Source organism: Panulirus ornatus, chromosome 11, assembly GCF_036320965.1.
Source record: "Panulirus ornatus isolate Po-2019 chromosome 11, ASM3632096v1, whole genome shotgun sequence".
Lineage (NCBI taxonomy): Eukaryota > Metazoa > Arthropoda > Malacostraca > Decapoda > Palinuridae > Panulirus > Panulirus ornatus.
The window spans coordinates 53,091,099-53,114,926 of record NC_092234.1 but is presented as its reverse complement, the minus strand read 5'-3'; the positions used below and the strand labels follow the sequence as shown (position 1 = coordinate 53,114,926).

General features: G+C 44.9%; 1 protein-coding gene across 5 annotated transcripts in view; it reads left to right on the top strand.

Moving 5' to 3' along the window:
• Positions 1–23,828, top strand: part of Cwc25 (CWC25 spliceosome associated protein homolog) — a 630,779-nt gene that overhangs the window by 443,465 nt on the left and 163,486 nt on the right. The window lies entirely within an intron of this gene.

The window sequence follows — 23,828 nt, the reverse complement described above, 5'->3', positions numbered from 1 at the left end:
GCATAACATACTGAGAAAGGAGTCAGGGGGTCACATAGCATACCAGAGTCAAAGGTCACATAGCTCACCAAGGAAAAGTTTAAGGTCATATAGCATACCAGGAAAGAGTTAATAGTCATATAGCATAGCAAGGAAGAGTCAGAGGTCACATAGCATACCATGGAGGAGTCAGAGGTCACATAGCATACCAGGGAGGAGTCAGAGGTCACATAGCATACCAGGGAGGAGTCAGAGGTCACATAGCATACCATGTAGAAGTCAGAGGTCACATAGCATACCATGGAGAAGTCAGAGGTCACATAGCATACCATGGAGAAGTCAGAGGTCACATAGCATAACAGGGAGGAGTCAGAGGTCACATAGTATACCAGGGAGGAGTCAGAGGTCACATAGCATACCAGGGAGGAGTCAGAGGTCACATAGCATACCAGGGAGGAGTCAAAGAGGTCACATAGTATACCAGGGACGATTAAGACGTCACATAACAAACCAGGGAAGAGTTAGGTGTGTGTGTCAGAAGGTGGAGGAGCGCAGTGCTAGACGGTCACAGTGGATGATAAAAGAGGAAGTGCGGAAGGTCAGGGTTCACTAGAAAGGTCATGAGGTCAGGGCACACCCTAACCTCATCATGAGTCTATACTAGGCAGGTGTGAGGAGTGTTGTGTGTGTGTGTGTGTGTGTGTGTGTGTGTGTTTGTGTGTGTGTGTGTGTGTGTGTGTGAGGAGTGCTGTGTGTGTGTGTGTGTGTGAGGAGTGCTGTGTGTGTGTGTGTGTGTGTGTGTGTGTGTGTGTGTGAGGAGTGGTGTGTGCTTGTGTGAGTGTGTGTGTGTGTGTGTGTGTGTGTGTGTGTGTGTGTGTGTGTGAGGAGTGCTCTGTGTGTGTGTGTGTGTGTGTGTGTGAGGAGTGCTCTGTGTGTGTGTGTGTGTGTGTGTGTGTGTGAGGAGTGCTCTGTGTGTGTGTGTGTGTGTGTGTGTGTGTGTGAGGAGTGCTCTGTGTGTGTGTGTGTGTGTGTGTGTGTGTGAGAGGAGTGTTGTGTGCTTGTGTGTGTGTGTGTGTGTGATGAGTGCTGTGTGCTTGTTTGTGTGTGTGTGTGTGTGTGTGTGTGTCCTCCACTGATGAGCCTGACTGGCAAGGGGATAATGTGTCATGTGAGACATTAACCAGACGCCTTCGTTCGCTGCTACTTACATATGCTCGGTAAGGGGCTGAGTTTATCTCTTGTTTTATGCTCTCTGAGGGGAACGGTTTAATTAAACTCTCTAAAGCGCAGTTTTTTCGGAATATATTTTTTTTTCATTCCATTTTCGGTATTGAAAGTCGCTATCAAAAGGACAGATTCTGTCGTTACGTCAGAGGAGTGTTGTTATCTCTGTCTCTTATCAGTTTTGGGGGCATTACAATGCTGTGTGGTCTTTCTCGAACACCTGATAAAAAAAAAGTTGTTAAGGGATTTATCTGTAAGGTTGGTTATTAACTAGACGTTGACAGTTAATAAATGATCGTTGTGACTGATAAGCTTGAGGCCTAGATGTATAAGTAACCGACCGTTTGTTTATGCTCAGTGCAGGGCCCTTGTTGCCGCTTTATGCTTACTCAGGGGCGCTGATTTCTAGCAAATGACGGAAGGATGAAACATTGTTTTCACACACACACACACACACACACACACACATATATATATATATATATATATATATATATATATATATATATATATATATATATATATATATATATGTTCGCCATTTCCCGCGTTAGCGAGGTAACGTTGAGAACAGAGGACTGAGCCTTAGAGAGAATATCCTCACTTGGCCCCCTTCTCTGTTCCTTTTGGAAAATTATAAAACGGGAAGGGAGGATTTCCAGCCCCCCCCCCCTCCCCTCCCCTTTCAGTCGCCTTCTACGACACGCAGGGAATACGTGGGAAGTATTCTTTCTCCCCTATCCCCAGGGATAATATATATATATATATATATATATATATATATATATATATATATATATATATATATATATATATATATAGATAGATAGATAGATAGATAGATAGATAGATAGATAGATAGATAGATACCCCACTGTACTATCTTGTACTGTCTCACGGCTTAATGCTCAGTAACTGGCGCTCGGGATGTGATGCTCGCTGAGTGGTACTGTTGTCGTGACAAGGTTTTAAACCAAGAGTTACTTGGTTTGTTTGTTTTGTGGTCTTATAACTGTCACGATATTTATCCGCTGAGAAAATTATTTCTGTCTAATTTCACTTAAAGGAACCAAGTTTTCTGTCAAAATCTTATGCTTATTAAGGGACGGTAATTCCCTATTTTGCCGGATATTAAACAAAGCTTTTATTTTGTTACGCTCGGTACCGGGGCCTTATTATATTGTTTATCCTCGCTAATAGGCCAGTCTGGCTATTATAGTCTCATTTAGGCGTAGTATATGTCAGTTTGATGCGTGCTAAAGGGCTTTATGTGCTCGTTCGATGGTCGTTGCAACCTGTCTGCTCTTTTCTAGCTCGTTATGGGGTAAGTGCGATGCTTAATGCTCGCTGAGGGATACCGTTTTCATTTCTTATGCTCAGTATAGGGGGATTGTTATGTTTTATGCTCACTGACGGGCACATTTTTTTTTTTTAAATATTACGCTCACTAAGGGTAAATGTCATGCTTATACCTCTTTCTTATTTTGTAAAGCTCAGTGAGGGGGAAGTGCTATGCTGAGGGGCGGGTTTTCTTGCTACGCTATGCAAGTGGGAAGTGCTATGCTTTATGCTCAGTAAGGGGCTTTTTTTTTTTTTATCTTTAGCGGTGAGAACTATTTTGTATGGCCAGTGAAGGGCATTATTTTTTTTCTATTACTTTTTACGCTCAGTGAGGGTAATTGTTATGCTTAATGCTCTCTGAAGAAGGGGGGGGGGGGGGGTTAGGGAGGCCGTGCTTTCCTCTTTACGCTCATTACGGGGCACGGTCTTGCTTCATGCTCGGTAACGGGCGGCGTGGACGAGCGTCACGGTTACCGTGTTTTTTTTATGCTCGCTGAGGGCGCCGCCCTTGCGCTTCGCACCTAGTGATGAGTGTGAGGAGTGAGCGTGTGTGTGTGTGTGTGAGGTTCCTCATCCCGCTCGCTGAGGGCGCCGCCCTTGCGCTTCGCACCCAGTGATGAGCGTGAGGAGTGAGTGAGTGTGTGTGTGAGGTTCCTCATCCCGCTCGCTGAGGGCGCCGCCCTTGCGCTTCGCACCCAGTGATGAGCGTGAGGAGTGAGTGAGTGTGTGTGTGAGGTTCCTCATCCCGCTCGCTGAGGGCGCCGCCCTTGCGCTTCACACCCAGTGATGAGTGTGAGGAGTGAGTGTGTGTGTGTGTGAGGTTCCTCATCCCGCTCGCTGAGGGCGCCGCCCTTGCGCTTCACACCCAGTGATTAGTGTGAGGAGTGAGTGAGTGTGAGGTTCCTCATCCCGCTCGCTGAGGGCGCCGCCCTTGCGCTTCACACCCAGTGATGAGCGTGAGGAGTGAGTGAGTGTGTGTGTGAGGTTCCTCATCCCGCTCGCTGAGGGCGCCGCCCTTGCGCTTCACACCTAGTGATGAGTGTGAGGAGTGAGTGAGTGTGAGGTTCCTCATCCCCGCTCGCTGAGGGCGCCGCCCTTGCGCTTCACACCTAGTGATGAGTGTGAGGAGTGAGTGTGTGTGTGTGTGAGGTTCCTCATCCCGCTCGCTGAGGGCGCCGCCCTTGCGCTTCACACCTAGTGATGAGTGTGAGGAGTGTGTGTGTGTGAGGCTCCTCATCCCCGCTCGCTGAGGGCGCCGCCCTTGCGCTTCGTGAGGAGTGAGTGTGTGTGTGTGTGAGGCTCCTCATCCCCGCTCGCTGAGGGCGCCGCCCTTGCGCTTCACACACAGTGATGAGTGTGAGGAGTGAGGAGTGAGTGAGTGAGTGAGTGTGTGTGTGAGGCTCTTCATCCCCGGACACCAGGAGGAGGAGGTGATAAAACACTCGTAAAGTGAAGGCCTTCATTCCCCTCTCTCTGGGGAGGTGGGGATTGACATGGTCAGGGCCTGGGATGAGTTACGGGCCCCGGGGATTTCTCGGTCAGGGATTAAAAAGTATGGGGGATTTACATATTTAGGGCCAGGGATGAGTTATTATAGTCCGGGGGATGATGTGGTCAGGGATTAATTAAGGTCTGGGATTACTTATTTACGGTCAAGGATTAATTACGGTCCGGGATTACTCGGTTAGGGATTAATTAGTGTTTGGGGATTACTTCTTTAGGATCAGGGATTAGTTACAATCCGGGGATTACTCGATCAGGGATTAATTAGGTCTGAGGATTACTTATTTATGGTCAAGGATTAATTACGATCCGGGGATTACTCGGTTAGGGATTAATTAGGGTCTGGGATTACTTATTTAGAGAGGGGGACTAGTTACTGTCCTGGGATTACTTGTTCAGGGTCAGGGATTATTTATGGTCCGGGATTACTTGGTTAGGTTCTGGAGATTACTCAGTTAGGGGCAGGGACTAGTTAGGGTTCGGGGATTTCTTAGTTAGGGCCAAGGATTAATTTAAGATCCGGGATTCCTTGGTCAGGGATTGGTTAACATCTGGGGATTAGTCCGGACCCTGGGATTACTGGGTTTGGGTCAAGAATCAGTCACGGTCCGGGGATTACTTGTTCTGGCTGAAGGATTAGATACAGTCTGGGGATTACTTAGCGTCCAAGAATTAGAGTTGGGATTACGTAGGATCCGGGGATTACATAGCCTAGGTCTGAGGATTAATTAGCTGTGGTGTTGGGATTACTTATAAAGTGTTCGAGGATTATTATGCCAGGGATTAGGGTCCGGGATTACTGTGACGGAAGTAGGGAGTAGTTAGGCTCGGGGATTACTTGGAAGGGGGTCAGGGACTAGTTAGGCACAGGGGATTACTTAGTTAAGGCTCGAGGATTACATGGGGACCTTGGCTTATTTAAGGTCTGGGGATTACTGGGATTCGTGGATTACCTAGTCGAGGTCAGGGATTAGATGTATTTCTTTAAATCAATGATTCAGTTACTCAAGGTCGGAGCACATACACACACACACACACACACACACACACACACACACACGCACACACACACATACACGGGGGGGGGGGGGGGCATATGGATGTCGGACGCCAGAGCCGTTCGTTCGTTCGCTCGCTCGTTCGTTCGTTTGTTCGTTCGTTCGTTCGTTTGTTCGTTCGTTTGTTCGTTCGTTCGTTTGTTCGTTCGTTCGTTCGTTCGTTCTCTCGTTTGTTCGTTCGTTCGTTCGTTTGCTCGTTCGTTTGCTCGTTCGTTCTCTCATTTGTTCGTTCGTTTGTTCGTTCGCTCGTTCGTTCGTTCGTTCCCAGCCAGCTGACTGTCTCCTGCAATGTTTACCATCCTGGATCTTATCTGCTGGAGTGAGTTTGGGGGGGGGTCCCAGACTCTCTCTCTCTCTCTCTCTCTCTCTCTCTCTCTCTCTCTCTCTCTCTCTCTCTCTCTCTCTCTTTCGGCGGCCAGCACGTCAACAGAGAGAGAGAGAGAGAGAGAGAGAGAGAGAGAGAGAGAGAGAGAGAGAGAGAGAGAGAGAGGTGGGGGAGGGGGAGGTGACGTCCGGTAATGGCGTCCAAAATAGCCCTCAAAAAATGGTTATAAATGGCCATGCGATGAGGGAGGACAGAAAATGGCTTTCCAAAAGAAAACGAAAAAAGAAAAAAGGCCCCAGACGGTAACTAAAGAAGAAGTAAGCAAAATAAGAAGGAATTTAAAAGAGAAAAAAGGGGAATGCCTTCAAGACACCGTCTTTAAGATTGTGTGATGGAAGAGGAAGTGGAAAGGGACAAGGGATGGAATGGGTGAGATAGACACGTGATGGAGACATCTAGTGTTGGAATGGGGGAAAGAGAAAGAGGTGGATGGGAAAGCAGGGGAGACGTAGTGGGCCCATGTGTGAGGTGTGAGGTGACATACATGACGGGTGGTGAAGGATGAAGCCAGTGAAGGGGGCGGAACATATGGAAACGTTCACGATTGGAACAGGGAAACGTTCACGATTGGAACAGGGAAACGTTCACGATTGGTACGTGGAAACGTTCACGATTGGTACGTGGAAACGTTCACGATTGGAACATGGAAACGTTCACGATTGGAACATGGAAACGTTCACGATTGGAACAGGGAAACGTTCACGATTGCAACGTGGAAACGTTCACGATTGGAACATGGAAACGTTCAGGATTGGAACATGGAAACGTTCAGGATTGGAACATGAAATGTTTAGGATTGGAACATGGAAACGTTCAGGATTGGAACATGGAAACGTTCAGGATTGGAACATGGAAACGTTCAGGATTGGAACATGGAAACGTTCAGGACTGAAACATGGAAACGTTCAGGATTAGAACATGGAAACGTTCAGGATTGGAATATAGAAACGTTCAGGACTGGAACATGGAAACATACGGACTGGAACATGGGCATCTTCGGGGATGAAACATCGCAAATTTCTATTGACAATGATACAGCGTTCCTTAATATATGTATATATATATATATATATATATATATATATATATATATATATATATATATATATATAGATAGATAGATAGATAGATAGATATATGCTTACGGTAAAGTTACGATATTTGGCGTTTCACAGACCAAAAAATACTCATTTTCCTTTTTTTTCTCCTAAATCTTAAAGGGAATTAGACGTAATTAGTAGATTTAAAGTAATCCGTCCATGTACTAAGAAACACACTTGTACTGCCACGCATCCATAGGTCTATTCCACGGAGGTCAGGTCAACGGATCATATAAGGGAATATGAAGGCTAACCTCTGACCTCGTTGACCTGGGTCTTTGGAGAAATGGGGGGGGGGGAAAGGAACCCCCCCAGAGATCACGAAAGGACAAGAATGAATCAATGAGACAAATATGTCCAAAATTCGTTCGAGTTGGCATAGGACTTTAAAGAAAAAAAAAATTAGTCACACGTACTTGAAAAAAAGTTGTCGACTCTTGTCACTCAAGAGTCGTCTGACCCCTTTTTAACCCCACCCCGCCCACACCCCACCCTAAAGTAGCCACCTCCCCCACACAGCACGTCCGAGGGCACACGGCCTTGGTGAGGCGTCACGCGCCTGTAATCGCTTCGTGAACGCATGCTCTCTCACTTGCTCCTGTTGTCTGTCTACGGCAGCAGGAGCCTGGTAGAGAGGACCTGGATCTGCTGGAGAATATCCTGTAGGAGGAGGAGGACCTGGATCTGCAGGAGAATATCCTGTAGGAGGAGGAGGACCTGGATCTGCTGGAGATTATCCTGTAGGAGGAGGAGGACCTGGATCTGCAGGAGAATATCCTGTAGGAGGAGGACCTGGATCTGCAGGAGAATATCCTGTAGGAAGAGGAGGACCTGGATCTGCAGGAGAATATCCTGTAGGAGGAGGAGGACCTGGATCTGCAGGAGAATATCCTGTAGGAGGAGGAGGACCTGGATCTGCAGGAGAATATCCTGTAGGAGGAGGAGGACCTGGATCTGCAGGAGAATATCCTGTAGGAGGAGGACCTGGATCTGCAGGAGAATATCCTGTAGGAGGAGGAGGACCTGGATCTGCAGGAGAATATCCTGTAGGAAGAGGAGGACCTGGATCTGCAGGAGAACATCCTGTAGGAGGAGGAGGACCTGGATCTGCTGGAGAATATCCTGTAGGAGGAGGACCTGGATCTGCTGGAGAATATCCTGTAGGAGGAGGAGGACCTGGATCTGCAGGAGAATATCCTGTAGGAGGAGGAGGACCTGGATCTGCAGGAGAATATCCTGTAGGAGGAGGAGGACCTGGATCTGCTGGAGATTATCCTGTAGGAGGAGGAGGAGGAGGACCTGGATCTGCTGGAGAATATCCTGTAGGAGGAGGAGGACACACTGCCTGGGTTGGTCCCCCCTCTTCTCTGGACAGCTCGAGTGATGTTGGCGAAGACCTGGTCTGTTAAGATGATGATGGTCTGTTGGTGCCGTGAAGACCTGGTCTGTTAAGATGATGATGGTCTGTTGGTGCCGTGAAGACCTGGTCTGTTAAGATGATGATGGTCTGTTGGTGCCGTGAAGACCTGGTCTGTTAAGATGATGATGGTCTGTTGGTGTCGTGAAGAATGGAGGCCAGAGATAAGGAGGGTCTGAAGATTATATAGTTAAGACGGTGCCTGAGGCAACCTCGCCTCCTGCAAGTGAAGGCAAATGTGAGATGGGATTGGATTTTGCACACGTGTGTGTCTGTGTGTCTGTGTGTGTGTATGTGTGTGTGTGTCTGTGTCTGTGTGTGTATATGTGAGTGTGTGTGTGTGTGTGTGTCTGTCTGTCTGTCTGTCTGTCTGTATGCGTGTGTGTGTGTGTGTGTATGTGTGTGTGTGTGTGTGTGTGTGTATGTATATGTGTGTGTCTGTGTGTGTGTATGTGTGTGCGCGTGCGTGCGTGTGTGTGTGTGTGTGTGTGTGTGTGTGTGTGTGTGTGTGTGGTTTATTATCTTTAGATATATTTTTCCTTGCCTCCTCTTGTCCTACCAGGGGAAAAAAAAAAAAATATAAGAGCAATATCTCCTCCTCTCGTTTCTATCTTACAATTTGTAAAGGATGGAGGAAAAATATCGGGTGAGTACATTTTCTCTTGAAGGAAGTTACAGAAAACGGATGGTAAAGCTAAGCTGATAAATTTTGGGTTTTCTATAAAGAAAAAAAAAGATGATATTGGTCGAGTCGTTGCTTTCGTGAGGCTATATTGATCCAGGCCTCCACCCTGGGAAGTTGGTCTTCCAGAAGTTTGTTTTGCATATCTTTTATGAAAGCCACCCAGCCTCCCTCCCTCTCTCTCCCTCCCTCACACTCTCTCCCTCACACTACTTCTTCTCTCCTTCTCCCTCCCTCACACTTCCTCTCCCTCCTTCCTCCTCTCTTTTCTCTCTCTCTTTGTCTCTCTCTCTCTCTCTCTCTCTCTCTCTCTCTCTCTCCTTCCTTCTCTCTCCCTACTCTTCCTTCCTCCCTCCTTCTCTCTTCCTCCTTCCCTCCCTCCCACTATCTCTCCCTCTCTACCCTCCTACCCCTAGCCCCCCCCCTCCTCCCTCGCCTCTCCCACACCCTCCCTGCCCTCTCCCTCCTTTACTCCCTCCCCTGTCTATCTCACACCCTCACCTCCTCTCCCTCCATCCCTCCCTCCCTCCCACCTCCAGGTTCGAGACAATAAAACTTGGAGACTCTCTCTCTCTCTCTCTCTCTCTCTCTCTCTCTCTCTCTCTCTCTCTCTCTCTCTCTCTCTCCCTCCCTCATCGTCCTCACCAGCGTACATGCTTCAATTATCTCGCACTCCCAAGTTTCCTCAGCTCAGTTCTAGCCATTTTGCAACCCCCACCCCTCAATTTCCCTCCCTCCCCAACCACACTCCCCTCCCCCACTCCACACCACTCCACACACCACCCCCACACACGCACGCCCCTCCCCTCCTCCCCATTGGACTGGCAGAGGCCACATGGTCTTCACCTCAGCAGGGGAAGACCACCTCCTCCCTCAGTATGGTCGGTCGTCAGGTCCTCTCCTCTTTTTTTTTTTTTAATTTTCCAAAAGAAGGAACAGAGAAGGGGGCCAAGTGAGGATATTCCCTCACAGGCCCAGTCCTCTGTTCTTAACGCTACCTCGCTAACGCGGGAAATGGCGAATAGTGTGAATATATATATATATATATATATATATATATATATATATATATATATATATATTTGAGTGAGTGGTATTAAAACTTTTGTTGGGGATGAGAGAGCTTGGGAAGTGAGTCAGTTGTTGTTCGCTGATGATACAGCGCTGGTGGCTGATTCATGTGAGAAACTGCAGAAGCTGGTGACTGAGTTTGGTAAAGTGTGTGGAAGAAGAAAGTTAAGAGTAAATGTGAATAAGAGCAAGGTTATTAGGTACAGTAGGGGTGAGGGTCAAGTCAATTGGGAGGTGAGTTTGAATGGTGAAAAACTGGAGGAAGTGAAGTGTTTTAGATATCTGGGAGTGGATCTGTCAGCGGATGGAACCATGGAAGCGGAAGTGGATCATAGGGTGGGGGAGGGGGCGAAAATTTTGGGAGCCTTGAAAAATGTGTGGAAGTCGAGAACATTATCCCGGAAAGCAAAAATGGGTATGTTTGAAGGAATAGTAGTTCCAACAATGTTGTATGGTTGCGAGGCGTGGGCTATGGATAGAGTTGTGCGCAGGAGGATGGATGTGCTGGAAATGAGATGTTTGAGGACAATGTGTGGTGTGAGGTTGTTTGATCGAGTAAGTAACGTAAGGGTAAGAGAGATGTGTGGAAATAAAAAGAGCGTGGTTGAGAGAGCAGAAGAGGGTGTTTTGAAATGGTTTGGGCACATGGAGAGAATGAGTGAGGAAAGATTGACCAAGAGGATATGTGTCGGAGGTGGAGGGAACGAGGAGAAGAGGGAGACCAAATTGGAGGTGGAAAGATGGAGTGAAAAGGATTTTGTGTGATCGGGGCCTGAACATGCAGGAGGGTGAAAGGAGGGCAAGGAATAGAGTGAATTGGAGCGATGTGGTATACAGGGGTTGACGTGCTGTCAGTGGATTGAATCAAGGCATGTGAAGCGTCCGGGGTAAACCATGGAAAGCTGTGTAGGTATGTATATTTCCGTGTGTGGACGTGTAGGTACATGTGTATGGGGGGGGTTGGGCCATTTCTTTCGTCTGTTTCCTTGCGCTACCTCGCAAACGCGGGAGACAGCGACAAAGTATAAAAAGAAAAAAAAAAAAAAATATATATATATATATATATATATATATATATATATATGTTGTTCTGTTTCACTTTCAGAAATTAGTCAAATCACGTTAGCTTTAGCACTCTTTCTAAAAAGCTGGAATGAACACATTTAATCAGTTTAATGTAAACATTGTGGTTCAAATAATAATTATTATTGTTATTATTATTATTATTATTATTATTATTATTATTGTTGTTGTTCTTATATATATATATATATATATATATATATATATATATATATATATATATATATATATATAATATATATATATATATATATATATATATATATATATATATATATATTATATATATATATTCCTATGAGTCCACGGGGAAAATGAAACACGAAAAGTTCCCAAGTGCGCTTTCGTGTAATAATCACATCATCAGAGGAGACACAAGAGAGAAATATAACAGTCAGTTGATATACATCGAAGAGACGAAGCTAGGACGCCATTTGGTAAACATGAGGGATGATCATGTTACTCACAGTTGATCGTGAGTTATGAGGTACGTTGTGAGGTTATCGTAAGAGCCGCAGTGTAACCCATGAGGTAACATGAGATGACAGACGCAGTTATGAGGTAAAAAGCAAACACGAAAGTCATGAGGCAATACATGAGGTGTACACACACACACACACACACACATGTATGAGGTCACTCCATTGCCCAAACAGATAACTCCCTCCCTCACAAAACTGTCAAATGAAAATCAGATTACGAAATAAAGCTTAGGACGAAAATAAAAAAAAAAGAGAGCAAAAAAAAAATACATGGCCGTCCCTTGCAATAGATTAATTTTACACGTGAATTTTTATCAAACATTTCAGAGCTGTTTGCTGTCCAAATAGAATTTCCCTTCGATTTCGTCCCGCTTCCGCCCAGTTTAGATTCTGATTTGACGAGATGTGACATTTTCCCGCGCTCGGAGCCCCCGGGTGCGCGCGCATGCCCCGCGCGGCCCCTCTGCCCCCGCGCGTCACTGATTTGTCATTCACTGGTAAAATAAATATTGTCCCTCATAACTGGTTGATGGGGAGAGGGAAAAAAAATATTATGAAAAGAGCCAAATATTCGCTATTGCTTTATGCCCCGAGGCTGTAATGGGCGGTTGCTCTTTGGGCCTCCGAACAGCAGATTAACTCATGTTTCCCACAGCAAACCGTCGCGCCGCCATTATTTTAACGTCCATTATCGTCACCGCGTTTTACTCTCTCTTCATATACAGGAGCAGGATGGGCCATGATTTATCTTTACAGCCTCAAACATTTATTAGTGAAGGAATGAATTTGTTGAATTACAGTGTTACGTATTTGTGCCTTTGGTAAGGGTATTTTTTTTGTTATTGTCAAGGTCAGTATACGCTCCATGGAAGAAACAAAGTATATATATATATATATATATATATATATATATATATATATATATATATATATATATATATATATATATGTGTGTGTGTGTGTGTGTGTGTATATATATATATATATATATATATATATATATATATATATATATATATATATATATATATATATATATAATTTTATTATACTTAATCGCCGTCTCCCGTGTTAGCGAGGTAGCGCAAGGAAACAGACGAGGAATGGCCCTACCCACCCACATACACATGTATGTACTTAAACGCCCACATACGCACATATACATACATGTACATTTCAGCGTATACATACATATACATATACAGACATATACGTATATACACATGTACATATTCATACTTGCTGCCGTCATCCATTCCCCTCGCCACCCCGCCACACATGAAATAGCTTTTACCCCATCTTTTATAATTTTTAATGTTTGGCATTTAAATACACTATAGCGTTTAAAAACGTAAGCAGAGATTAAACGCTAGGCACCGTTGCTTATTTTAAAAGACATTGGAAGAAGATAATGCATTTGTGTGAATTTTGATAGTTTATATTAATTTATATATAATAACTCCAGGATCAATGAATAAGGCCTGGTGTAACCCAAGACTTTTTTTTTTTTTAAAGGCTTGTGCATCCCCAGAGTGCGCTACTTCCAGTAGCAGTGTTAGGAATAGTGATGTGTAGGTGATGAAAAGATTCGTAATTAGAATATTCACTGCAGTCGGCATGACGTCACACAAAGATTGATACAATCAAGATATTATAAATGCGTTATTGAATTACTTGTGGATCATCGTGTTTATGGAATGGAGAGAGAGAGAGAGAGAGAGAGAGAGAGAGAGAGAGAGAGAGAGAGAGAGAGAAGTGTGGCACAGAATGAGGCTGAGATAAAGGACACAGAAGGAGACGACAAAGCAGGGAAGGAAAGAGAAGTAAGGAGAGGAAATTAGTATAAAAAGGGGAATGAGTGTAAGTGAATGAAAATAAAAAGATAAACAAAGATTTCTCCCTCTCTCTCTCTCTCTCTCTCTCTCTCTCTCTCTCTCTCTCTCTCTCTCTCTCTCTCTCTCTGGCGTTCCTGTGTTAACACTGAAGCATTCTCTTGGTCTTGTTTGAAACTGAGATTCATCCACATGTTTCAACAAAACTTTTACAAGACTTAGTTAGCGAAGAGTCACAAAGAAACGTTCCAAACTTAAAAGCTGAAGAAAATGGATGATTGAACTAAGTTTATAGTAGTTTAGGCTGAGTCATGTATTTAATTGATTATGCTTTCCAATTGAGAAATTTATTGCCGATATACATAGCTACGTTTCTGCGGTGTATATCATTTGACTTATATTTCTCTCTTGTATGTCCCCTGATGATGTGATTATTACACGAAAGTGCACTTGGGAACTTATCGTGTTTCACGTTCCAAGCGCTCGCACGCTGACACGGGAAACGCCGAACAAGTATGAAAGAAAAAAAATATGTGTGTGTGTGTGTGTGTGTGTGTGTGTGTGTGTGTGTGTGTGTGTGTAGGTAGCCTGAGGCAACCCTGATCTAAATCATGTGGTTCTAATTCCCGGTCACACAGGCCTCCGCCCGACACGAGCCTACAGAACCTGGACATCAATATTAGGTCTACCCCCCTGGAGTGAAGGGGGGGGGGGGGGCAGAAGCGCTCGGATGATGCTTACGCCCTTGTACACTAGGCTCTGTACCAGCTGACGTACGGTAATTACCACCCTGTTGTGATGACCTTGCCTGGAGAATGAGAACGGAAGGTTGTGTTGTGGTGTGTGCGTGGGGGGTCATTACTTACCTATTTGTATCGAGCTGTCATTCCATTTTAATTTCTTGGTTTGGCTTCAAAACTTTGAAGGTTTTGATATGGTCCTACCTTGACTCCTCTCTCTCTCTCTCTCTCTCTCTCTCTCTCTCTCTCTCTCTCTCTCTCTCTCTCTCTCTCTCTCTCTCTCTATCTATCTATCTATCTATCTATCTATCTATCTATTTCATGATGGACCACTATTAAGCCTCTTAAACTTTCCCCGTACCTCAGCTCTCGTAGTCCTGGTGGTTGCCCTTCCTCTGGACCTTCTCTGTAAGTTCTTTGGCCTTCTGCAAGTGCGGGTGACCAAACGTGAGAGGCGTGTTGTGGTGCTGGCCTCATGTGAGAGGCGTGTTGTGGTGCTGGCCTCATGTGAGAGGCGTGTTGTGGTACTGGCCTCATGTGAGAGGCGTGTTGTGGTGCTGGCCTCATGTGAGAGGCGTGTTGTGGTGCTGGCCTCATGTGAGAGGCGTGTTGTGGTACTAGCCTCATGTGAGAGGCGTGTTGTGGTACTGGCCTCATGTGAGAGATGGAGTCAGCTGGCTGAATGTTTCCTGAGCCATAAGACTTGAATGCTGTTCTGATGTTTGCCTGCTGAAAGCTTGTCTGTGCTGCTGACCTCCTGAGATGGGACTCTGGCCACAGATGAGGGACGATACTGCCTCCCAAATCCCTCTGGCGACAGATGAGGGAGGATACTGCCTCCCAAATCCCTCTGGTGACAGATGAAGGATGATACTGCCTCCCACATCCCTCTGGCGACAGATGAGGGATGATACTTCCTCCCAAATCCCTGTGGCCACAGATGAGTGACGATACTGCTTCCCAAATCCCTCTGGCTACAGATGAGGAAGGATACTGCCTCCCACATCCCTCCCAGACACACAATCCCCCCAGCATACTTCATGCTAGACTATTACTTTTTTACATTTCCTTGGGTTAGATTTCATCAGCTCTGTGCAAGACCAAGTATGGAGTTTGTCTAGGTCCCCTTGTAAGTGTGAGCAGTCCCTTCACGCGTGTCTCAGTTTCACGATGACCACGGCATCATCATATGCAAAAATGTTCCCTCTGGATTCGGGCATGGATATATTTGCAGATGATGCTGTGGTCATGATGGAAGTAATGGGTGATGAGGAATGCAACAGCTTGGGGTAGGAGTCCACTTCTAGTGGCATGTTGTTGTCATAGATGAAGAACAGTGAGGAGAGTGGTGGAGGCCACGCCACTACCACCTTCAACCCTCTACAGGAAGGTCCCTCAGATGGATGTCCACTGTTCATTTCCACAAAGATCAATCTTCTGTCTCTCGAATGAGTCTTCTCAATATTCCCACCTGAAGATTCATTTTCTTTACCTATATATATATATATATATATATATATATATATATATATATATATATATATATATATATATATATATAATAAAGGATGAAATCTTCTCCGGCAGATACTAATATTCCAATCGGCCATCTCTCGCACCTAAAAACGGAGCTCACTCTCTCTTAGAAATACAATTCGTTGCAAATAACAGCCATGAATAGTGTAGTCCCCCCCATTTAAACAAGAGGTTTCCCCCCTCTCAGCAAGAAGTCCTCCGTTTTCTCTCTGGTTATTATCTTTGCCAATATCTCACAGACCACACTCGTCAGGGGAGCTGTGTGGTGCACCGCCTTCCCTCAGTCTCCTTTGGAAGCGATAGGTTTGACGTCTGGCGCCTCCCTCATCCTTGACACTTTACCTTTCACCAACGACGCCCAGAGCATTCTAGGTGGTTTGTGTGTGTGTGTGTGTGTGTGTGTGTGTGTGTGTGTGTTTTAAAGGATGACAGGATAGATGGAGTTAGGGAGAGGGAGGATAGAGTTAGGCAGAGGGAGGAAAGATGGAGTTAGGCAGAGGGAGGATAGATGGAGTTAGGGACAGGGAGGATAGATGGAGTTAGCGAGAGGAAGGAGAGATGGAGTTAGTAAGAGGGAGGAAAGATGGAGTTAGGCAGAGGGAGGAAAGATGCAGTTAGGCAGAGGGAGGATAGATGGAGTTAGGGACAGGGAGGATAGATGGAGTTAGCGAGAGGGAGGATAGATGGAGTTAGGCAGAGGGAGGATAGATGGAGTTAAGCAGAGGGAAGAAAGATGGAGTTAGGGAGAGGGAGGATAGATGGAGTTAGGGAGATTGAGGATAGATGGAGTTAGGCAGAGGGTGGATAGATGGAGTAAGGGAGAGGGAAAGGAGGGATGGGGTGGGCTGTGTTCTCTGTTCTAATGTGTTATATATTTCTTCTTCTTCTTCTTCCTCTTTCCTCTTCGTCCTTGAGATGCTTCCAGACCCGGCATGTCTACTGCCAGCTTCCAGTTCGAACTCCTGGAAAGTCCAGTTTTGCTGCAGCGGTGATGGACTTCCCGTCCAGACTGGCGAATATTGGCTCATGTTCCTCTTACACTGACCTGACGTGTGTGTGTGTGTGTGTGTGTGTGTGTGTGTCTGTGTGTATGTGTGTGTATGTCTGTGTCTGTGAGTGTCTGTGTTTATGTGTCTATGTCTGTTTTTCTGTGTATTTGTGTGCCTGTGGAAAATTATATGATGATAACAGAAATATTAATAATAATAGTATTAATGATAATAATAATGATGATAATGATATTGATGATAATTATAAAAATGATAACGATAATAGCAATGATAATGACGATAATGATAATAATGAATTGCTCTTTGAAATAACCACATCTAGTTCGGTAAAAGTAAGAAAGTGTAAAATTAAAATACAGGAAAAACGTAGCAGACAACATTCATGGGTAAATATGTAAAAGCTGACGTGTAAATTGCTGGCATAGATGAATCCTTGTTTAACTATTAATTTGCAAAAATAAAGTGACAAAATATCTGTAAATGGCTGGTACAGAAGACTGTCTAAGCAAAATTTATAGTATAAAAACAGTGACAATCTTAGATGTTTAAATTGCTGAATGGATGTCTCTGAATAAATACAGATGTACAGTATATAAAGTATATAAATACAGATGTACAGTATATAAACAGTATATAAATACAGATGTACAGTATATAAACAGTAACAAAATGAGACTTGTAAACTGATGATGGTTTACAAGCGTTTGTTGAAGCACAGATTTACAATATGAAAGCAATGACGATGTAAGATGTGTAAATCGCTGGTATAGAAGAGTATGGGCTGAAATACGGATTTACAGTTATGTAAACAGTGACGGTCTGTTTACATACAGTACAGGCATTATGCTCTGCCTGTTGTGACCGTTTATGTAAACAGATGTCGCGTTGAATCACATCATCTGTTAACAGGATACAACGTTCGTCAGAGAGTTTGTGTATGTAAGCAGAAATAAATAAATTGATAGTATTTAATTATTGAATATATAGTTTATTTTTAGATATATAGTTTATCAAATAACTGAGTGATGAAAAGAAAGATATATTTATATGTTAGTCTTGTACCTCTATTTTTTTTTTTCCTTTTTTTACAAAGTTCTGTTGAAGAAAACGGAAATTAGTGGGAGCGGGAAAAAAAGATAATTCAGGTTTATTGTAATTGTTAATTTAGGTTTATGTAGTTCATTACTTTCTAAAAAAAAAAAAAATAATAAGGATGCTCTCATGCTTTGTCTGGTATATTTTTGTATCCCGTTGTTTGAAAAGGATTGCTGTAATAAAGGTGTATTCCCCGTGAACTTTTGGAAGGGGGCAGTGAGGGGAGACTGATTTAAAAAAAAAAAAAAAAAAGCAGACGAAACCCTTGTTCGCGTCGATTTCGTCCGTTTGTGTAATTACCTATTTGTACCAGACGGTCGGGGGAGGGGGGGGGGGAGGCGCTCTACACACACACACACACACACACACACACACACACACACACATACGGAGGCCTCCCCCATCTCTTGTTTTCTTTTTTTTTTCTGTAATGTACGGTGTTGTGTACACTCGTACGGCCCCCACATCTCCTGAAGTTTTGGAATGTACGGAGATCTGTACACTCGTGGGGTAACACCCTCGACAGCTATATAAATTCGTCAATTTTAGACTCTCGTCCACTGTCTTCGGTTACAGGATCACTTCTAGACATGTTTTCTAACAAGTTTCTAGCTTAACTACCTCGTTATTTTCCTCTGGTTCTTCTGTACTTTGCATATATCTAAGGAGCTGGACACTGCCATCATGGTCAGACTGGTTTAGAAAACGGAAGGTTGTGATCAAGTCACCCCTAACTCCTCCTCCTCCTTGGCAGCATCAAGGACCCTGGCAGTTCATAGGCCCAACTAACCAACCAACCAACCAACCAACCAACCATCCAACCAACCCTCACGAAACGTTAACAGGGATCAGGATGTGGTTAGGTTAGGTTAGGTTAGACCAAGTGCTGTTTTCAGACCACAGGTCGCTCGGTGATCCAACACTAGATCACGCACATTTATCAAGTCCCTCGCAATGTTTATGGCAGTAATGTGTATATATCGTGTGTCTGTGTGTGTGTGTGTGTATGTGTGTGTGTGTGTGTGTGTGTATGTGTGTGTGTGTGTGTGAGCTCCTAGGCTTCAACCATTGGCTAATTTGGCCTTGATTTCGAACACCTACGCGACCCCAACGCTGTCGCAACCCACCCAAGTCCTCAGTGGAGTAAAACTCAACGTAAAAACCATATACGTCGCACGTACATAACGCTAAATTGCCAAGGAAAATTACGAAATTCTGATTTAAGTGAAGCGTTTGAGTGGGAGGATCATATTAAGGGAAGCGTTTGAGTGGGAGGATCACTTTAAGTGAAGCGTTGAGTGGGAGGATCATTTTAAGGGAAGCGTTTGAGTGGGAGGATCATATTAAGGGAAGCTTTTGAGTGGGAGGATCATATTAAGGGAAGCGTTTGAGTGGGAGGATCACTTTAAGTGAAGCGTTTGAGTGGGGGATCATTTTAAGAGAGGCGTTGAGTGGGAAGATCATTTTAAGGGAAGCGTTTGAGTGGGAGGATCACTTTAAGGGAAGCGTTGAGTGGGAGGATCATATTAAGTGAAGCGTTTGAGTGGGAGGATCATTTTAAGGGAAGCGTTTGAGTGGGAGGATCATTTTAAGGGAAGCGTTTGAGTGGAAGGATCATATTAAGGGAAGCGTTTGAGTGGGAGGATCATTTTAAGGGAAGCGTTTGAGTGGGAGGATCATTTTAAGGGAAGCGTTTGAGTGGGAGGATCATATTAAGGGAAGCGTTTGAGTGGGAGGATCATATTAAGGGAAGCGTTTGAGTGGGAGGATCATTTTAAGAGAGGCGTTGAGTGGGAAGATCATTTTAAGGGAAGCGTTTGAGTGGGAGGATCATATTAAGGGAAGCGTTTGAGTGGGAGGATCATTTTAAGAGAGGCGTTGAGTGGGAAGATCATTTTAAGGGAAGCGTTTGAGTGGGAGGATCATATTAAGGGAAGCGTTTGAGTGGGAGGATCACTTTAAGTGAAGCGTTTGAGTGGGAGGATCACTTTAAGTGAAGCGTTGAGTGGGAGGATCACTTTAAGTAAGCGTTTGAGTGGGAGGATCACTTTAAGTGAAGCGTTTGAGTGGGAGGACCATTCTTTTTACACTTGGAAAGGTCTTCCTTCTCTGTTTACAGATCTCGAACTGGGTGATGACAATGAGTTGCCTCTCCCCCACCTGCAGGTACGCCCATGTGGCTGACCGAACATGGCACGCCAGAGCTGGTGGTGGAGTGGAAGGTCTGTTCCCATTACAATACCCGTGGCTGAGAGAGAGAGAGAGAGAGAGAGAGAGAGAGATGTGTGTGTGTGGGAAAGGAGCAGCCAGATAGGATGGGATGGGATGCAGACATTCCCTCTCTCTCTCTCTCTCTCTCTCTCTCTCTCTCTCTCTCTCTCTCTCTCTCTCTCTCTCTCTCTCTATCTATCTATCTATCTATCTATCTATCTATCTATCTATCTATCTATCTATGTCTATCTAGCTATCTATATCTATCTATCTCTATCTTTTTCTCCCTGTCTATCTATCTATCTATCTGTCTATTGATCTCTCCCTAGCCGCCAGCTCATAGCGATGATGTGAAGTTTGAGAATCAGTTATTTATCGTTTAATATCTATTGTTTATCATGTGTCTGTCCCTCTTTACCAAATCATCTCTTTTTTTCCCCCTATTACTTTTTTTTTGTTTTCATGTCTAATTACGTAAGAGGGAATCGTATTGGAAGGATATATATATATATATATATATATATATATATATATATATATATATATATATATATATATATAATTCCCTGGGGATAGGGGAGAAAGAATACTTCCCACGTATTCCCCGCGTGTCGTAGAAGGCGACTAAAAGGGGAGGGAGCGGGGGGCTGGAAATCCTCCCCTCTCGTTTTTTTTTTTTTAATTTTCCAAAAGAAGGAACAGAGAATTGGGCCAGGTGAGGATATTCCCTCAAAGGCCCAGTCCTCTGTTCTTAACGCTACCTCGCTAATGCGGGAAATGGCGAATAGTTTGAAAGAAAGAATATATATATATATATATATATATATATATATATATATATATATATATATATATATATATATATATATATATATTTCTTTTCTAACTTCGTGTTTATAATTCCTCTCCTTTAGTCAGCCTCCACAGGTCAGAAGGTCATCTGCCCTACACCCTGGAGACGACAGGTCGTCAAGACCTGATCGTGACCCGTCGGGTCGATCGTACCATCACTATTGTCGGGGTTTTATCTAACCTGTTGACCTCGGCTCTGTGTGTGTGTGTGTGTGTGTGTGTGTGTGTGTGTGTGTGTGTGTGTGTGTGTGTACTGCTGCTGCGATGCAGACGAGGTCAGAACACGTACTCCTGGTGTTTAGGTCAATTCATGAATTACCCCTGTTTCATTAACGCCAGAGTGCCCCCCCCCCCACCCCCATCCCACCCTCTTTCGTTAATTACATTAACGCCAGAGAGAGAGAGAGAGAGAGAGAGAGAGAGAGAGAGAGAGAGAGAGAGAGAGAGAAAGAGAGTGAGTGAGTGAGTGAGTGAGAGAGAGAGCCTCCCCCCATCACACCACCACCTTACCCCCCTTTCGTTAATTGCATGAACGCCAGAGAGAGAGAGAGAGAGAGAGAGAGAGAGAGAGAGAGAGAGAGAGAGAGAGAGAGAGAGAGAGAGTGAGTGAGTGAGTGAGTGAGTGAGAGAGAGAGCCTCCCCCCATCACACCACCACCTTACCCCCCTTTCGTTAATTGCATGAACGCCAGAGAGAGAGAGAGAGAGAGAGAGAGAGAGAGAGCCTCCCCCACCCCATTTTCGTTAATCACATACCCTCAGATCTGCGTCTAATGTGATGTTGTCAATATGCAAATCCACAGGGAAGAACTGGTTTTTTCAGTTGGTTTTAACGAACTTAAATCAGGGTTTAGGGTAGGGCAAGGGGGCGTAAGGGCTTACATGTCGTGCATTATGTTGTATCATCCAGGTTGGATATGTCGGAATTGATAAGTCCTATCGCTCTCTCTCTCTCTCTCTCTCTCTCTCTCTCTCTCTCTCTCTCTCTCTCTCTCTCTCTCTCTCTCTCTCTCTCTCTCTCTCCATCTACCTATATAACGGTAGATCTATCTATCCATCTTTCTATACCCATCAATCCATCTATCTATCGATCCATATATATATATATATATATATATATATATATATATATATATATATATATATATATATATATATATATACTACCCCTGGGGATAAGGGAGAAAGAATAGTTCCCACGTATTCCCTGCGTGTCGTAGAAGGCGACTAAAAGGGGAGGGAGCGGGGGGGGGGCTGGAAATCCTCCCCCTTCGTTTTTTTAATTTTCCAAAAGAGGAACAGAAAAGGGGGCCAAGTGAGGATATTCCCTCAAAGGCCCAGTCCTCTTAACGCTACCTCGCTAATGCGGGAAATGGCGAATAGTCTGAAAGCAAAAAAAGAAAAGAATATATATATATATATATATATATATATATATATATATATATATATATATATATATATATATATATATATATATATATTATCAAAAGGCAAGCTGTGATTTTTAACAATATTCTCAAAATCAAATTCTAAACTTCAAATGCACACGCACACACACACACACACACACAAACACACACACGCACACACACACGCACACACGACCCCGGTGGATGTAGCACGACCCTCTCACCCTCCTGCTCTTTCTCCTTTTCCTCCCTTCCCTCCTTTCCTTCTTCCTCCTCCTCCTCTCTTCCCTCCCTCCCTCCTCCTCCTCCTCCTCCTCCTCCTCCTCCTCCTCCTCCTCCTCCTCCTCCTCTTCTTCCTCCTCCTCCTCCTCCTCCTCCCTCCCAACATCCGGGTCACATACCAGATGACGTAGCCACAACCCATGATCTGTGTTTACATGCTCGGGCAATAATGCTGCTCACCAGGATTTATTGACGAAATTCTGGGAACATTATTTTCTTTTTTTATTTTCCCCCCCAACGGATTATTGCATTCTGGTCAACTCAGACGCCTTGCCACTAGAGCGGGCTATCTTGAGGTTGTCAATGTTGGAAAGGAACAAACAGTAACGAGAACTTGAGGGAAGACAATGTGTTCCACGTTACTGGGGAAGATGTGAGGATTCTAGGCTCTGATGTGGTGTTTGAACGATGGAGGATGCGTGTTTGGGCTCTGGGACCCACTGAGGATTGGGGTTAGGTTCGTGTTGGCCCACTGAGGAGTTGGAATGGGTTCCTGGATCCACTGAGGAGTTGAATAGGTTCTTGGATCCACTGAGGATGTGTGGGAGTCCTTGAATCCACTGGGGATGTATGGGAGTTCTTGAATCCACTGGGGATGTATGAGAGTTCTTGAACCCACTGAGGATGTGTGGTAGTTCTTGAATCCACTGGGGATGTATGAGAGTTCTTGAACCCACTGAGGATGTGTGGTAGTTCTTGAATCCACTGGGGATGTATGAGAGTTCTTGAACCCACTGAGGATATTTGGGAGTTATTGAACCCACTGAGGATGTGTGGGAGTTCTTGAATCCACTGAGGATGTATGAGAGTTCTTGAACCCACTGAGGATGTATGGGAGTCCTTGAATCCACTGAGGATGTGTGGGAGTTCTTGAATCCACTGGGGATTTGCGGAAGTTCTTGTTGTAGCTGCTAAGGAAGTTCTGAGTTCTTATTAACCATCAAGGATTTGTGTCAGTTCTAGCGGTAGCCACTCATGGGGGACTGCGTCAGTATCTTGCTGGCAACACTGGACTGGTCTTCCTGAAGGTGCAGTAGTGCCAACCAATTGGTCGTTGTCGATTGCCCTTCCAACACCTGTCATATGTTGTCAACAGTCTCCCATGTCCTGCCAACCAGCAGGTGGACTTCTAACACAGGTGGCCCTGGTGTGTCGCAGGGCTACGGTGGTGTGGCCTCCGGGTGAAGTTCCTCCCCTTCTGTGCCGTCGTCTGTACCATCTGTGGAGGTTCCCTAGTACCAGCCTGCTGGGGACCACGCCACTCCTGCTGGGGACCACGCCACTCCTGCTGGGGACCACGCCACTCCTGCTGGGGACCACAACACTCCTGCTGCAGTAGTGGTCCCCCAGTACCTGCCTGCTGGGGACCACAACACTCCTGCTGCAGTAGTGGTCCCCCAGTACCTGCCTGCTGGGGACCACAACACTCCTGCTGCAGTAGTGGTCCCCCAGTACCTGCCTGCTGGGGACCACAACACTCCTGCTGCAGTAGTGGTCCCCCAGTACCTGCCTGCTGGGGACCACAACACTCCTG